The following is a 3,436-nucleotide window of genomic DNA, read 5'->3' as shown; positions in this document are numbered from 1 at the left end:
AACTGAGATGCGGAGGCAGCCAGGAAGGGCAGGTTAAACAGTGAGTAAGGTGTGTAGATGGGAGGTGAGGGGCAATAGAAAAGAGATAGAAAGAGACCTTGCAAGAAAGGGGAAACGATAATAGTGTGAAAAGGAACCCTTGGGACTCTCTTGAAAGATGTGCTGGGGACCAGACAATTAAGACTTTAGCAGTGTTACTGAAGATGCTAAAGGTGTAGAGAGAAGGGAACATTTCCACTCAACATTACTCTGTAGTTGTTTATTTCATAGACTAGAAGTTAATTGACTTTTCNCAAAAGTTCATAGTCTTTCAGAGCCTAAGAGATAATAAACAAAATCCAAACAAAGGAGATAAAAAATATTTACGGTGACAGATTTCTATTTTCAGAAAAGTCTCTATATTAGCAAGAATAAAGAAAATAAGAATTCATTCTATAGATCTATAATAGTAGTAAGTAAATTTAACTATGTTAACACTTTGCCTGTTATGAGTGATACTTCATAAAATGAGAGCCCCACTTTCTATAAAATGTTCAGCAATTATTTTATCAGATATATTAAGCTTGAAGGCCACTTGGTGAATGAGAGTCCTCCAAGTCTGAATTGTAATTTAGAACAAAAGGAAATAGACTGTTCACCTGAAAATAATCCAACAAATGGTTATAAATGCAATGAATTGTCTTAAAAAAACAGTTGGTGGTTACACAGCAGTTTATCTGTGCTGGAAGTAGAGTGAAGTAAGGCAGTGGAGAAATCCAGAGAAAGCATAGGAATCATGACAAATTGCCCAACTTGCATGCTTTAAGTTCGCTGATAAGGGTATAGAACATCTCTTTAATGTATTCACAGGCACCTTATTATTAACGTGTCAAACCTCTGTGAGGATTCTTGAGTAATTTGCTATTCCATTTCTGTTTCATTCATTAAATAGTTTCTAAAGCACCCCCAAGATCCCCATTTGTGAAGTTCTCAATGAACCAGGCTGGGAGCAACTCAAATTATTTTGACTCACTTAAGAGAGCACACGTTATCATTAGAAACAAACTGTAAATGAGAAATGCACTGTTGTGATCCCTTCACAGTGTGAACATGTTAAAATAATTCCATAGCTTAAGGGACCCATGATCTAAGTAAGTAGTACACAGAGCTACCATAGTCTGAGTTTAAATAAATAGTCTGAGTTTAAATCCCCTCTTTGACTTATTAGACTTATTAATATCCATTCTTATAAATAGGTACAAATAATTTCTATTTTTACTTCTTTTTTATAATGTTTTTTATTTATTTCTGATAGAGAGGGAGAGAGACAGAGTGTGAGCAGGGGATGGTCAGAGAGAGAGGGAGACACAGAATCTGAAACAGGCTCTAGGCTCTGAGCTGTCAGCACAGAGCCCGACGCGGGGCTCAAACCCATGAACCGTGAGATCATGACCTGAGCCGAAGTCGGAGGCTTAACCGACTGAGCCACCCAGGCGCCCCTATTTTTACTTCTTAAGACATAAAAACATGTGTGGATTAAAATGAACTCTTAAAGGTATTATTATAGTGGTTTATTATCTTTACTGAAAATAAATCATAAAATAATATTCAGTCTTTTCTTTTTAGTAACATAAAAATATTGAAAGCAATGTTAATTGTGCAATCTTTTTAGTCAAAATAATTTAATTTCTTGATGTAATTAATAAGGTGCATACAACTGATTCTTGAAACAGATATTTAATTGACACATAGAGTACTACAAAAGACATTGTATAAATATTGTGGAAATATGAAAAATGTCATTAAAATCTCCACCCTTGTGGACTATGCTTTCATATTGTAGATATCTCTTTAAAATGAAAATGTTTCTCGATATCCTATATTTTTTATGTATTGGAGGGATGGATTAAGTAATTTATATGGATCCCATCCAGTTCCTACACTCTGCTCATTATGTGAATTAACCATTGGGAGAGTAGAAATATCAATCATTTATTAACTTATTTACGTACCACTGGATACTTTAGGAAAATTAATACATTTATATCTACTAAATATAACTGACATGGACATTGTCAATTTCAACCTTAGACTAAACTGAATGTGATCCCTCTTTAAGAAGAGTCTTCCAATCTTTCCAGTTACTAACCTAAGGAGCATAGATATCACTCAATACGAAGAGAAGAATCTTTAGAATGACATTAAAAGGTATTGCTCTCGTGAAGAAGGATAACATTTGTTGGATACTGACATTATACTGTCATTTTATGAAACTCCCCAAGGAGGTCCTCAGCAATGCTTGGAATCCCTACCTATATGCGACCCCAGTGGAAAACCTATAGCTTGCCCAGGACAACATTTCTAATCATGTCATCCTGTTGCAGAATGAGATTCACAGTATAGCAAATCGAAGCAGGTCACTTAGCAGCTGCAAGTCTCTGCATAGGCTACCTGGCGTTCAGAATGGCCTGCGCATGACCGTTTTCACAGTGGGATAGTAAGACCAGGGGACATCTGACCCAAGAGCATTTGTTAGGGACAGACTCTATCCAAGACAGAGCTCATCCCAATTCAGCAAAGGGTTACCATGAGGGGAGGGGTTAAGTTAAATTGTTAATCGGTGAATGTGTTGAGAAACTCACCCCCATGCTTCCTCAAAAACTTCCAGGAGTATTTAACTTATTTTCAAATGAGAAAGAAACACAGACTGTCTTCCTCAAGCCTCCCCTAATGCCTCACCTTTTTTTCAGGTAAGAAGTCCTGGCATTTTCCCAAAAGGTACATCTGTGGTGGCTGTGGTTATCATTTTAGGCCCCGGGAGATTACATTTTTCAGAAAGGAACAGGAGGGCCCGGTTATCTTTAAATGGCCCAGAGCTGTATTGTCTGGGCATTCGGGAGAGAAAACGAGGGAGTCATAGAAAAATCAAGTGAGGGGAAAAGATAATATGAAAAAGGAGGAAAGAGAAGAAGGCCCAGGTAGGCAGGTATCATTTGCGTGTTTTGCAGTCCCAGTGCTGCAGGGCCGAGGAGGCTGTGCAAGGGCTTGCCTAGCCTTTTAAAGGCTCCGCAGGCGGCACTGCCATCCTCTCTAGCGCCCACTTCAGGTTGAGCCGCTCAAGCACTCTTCCTTCAGTCTTCAGGCCCCTCCACCCCTCCCCTTCTCTGCAGGTGGCTGCATCTGGAGGATTTCCAAGAAGGCTGGGGACAGTTAGGCATCTTGGATTTGGGTTCTGCCTTCTAGGAGCCAGGGGAAGAGCTGGCAGAGCCCATTGTGTGTTTACACTGCAGTCACCTCATTCGGGCGAGGACCCAGGCCCTGAAGCTGCGGCAGCTTCGGAAGATAGAAGACAGGCAGAAGGGTGAGGGTGGCCCCTGCAGTGTCTCGGAAGCCTGGAGTCCCTGAAGGATTAGAGCGCGGAGGAGATGGAGATGGGGCTGGGTAGTCTCAAACAGGA

At 40.1% G+C, this 3,436-nt stretch overlaps 1 protein-coding gene and 1 long non-coding RNA gene across 2 annotated transcripts in view; one reads left to right on the top strand and one right to left on the bottom strand.

Annotated features, from left to right (window-relative positions):
* VSNL1 (visinin like 1) overlaps positions 1–3,436 on the bottom strand; it is a 103,724-nt gene that overhangs the window by 97,716 nt on the left and 2,572 nt on the right. The gene's annotated exons all lie outside the window — the stretch shown is intronic.
* The window catches only part of LOC144220643 (uncharacterized), a 1,909-nt gene continuing 1,149 nt past the window's right edge, over positions 2,677–3,436 (top strand). The window contains exon 1 of the long non-coding RNA XR_013331810.1: positions 2,677–2,729. This is a non-coding gene — a long non-coding RNA (uncharacterized LOC144220643). The remainder of the gene's footprint in view (positions 2,730–3,436) is intronic.

The sequence above is a fragment of the Crocuta crocuta genome, unplaced genomic scaffold, assembly GCF_008692635.1.
Source record: "Crocuta crocuta isolate KB4526 unplaced genomic scaffold, BGI_CrCroc_1.0 scaffold129, whole genome shotgun sequence".
In the NCBI taxonomy this organism is placed as follows: domain Eukaryota; kingdom Metazoa; phylum Chordata; class Mammalia; order Carnivora; family Hyaenidae; genus Crocuta; species Crocuta crocuta.
The sequence above is the reverse complement of the archived record's forward strand: the minus strand, read 5'-3'. Positions and strand labels throughout refer to the sequence as shown.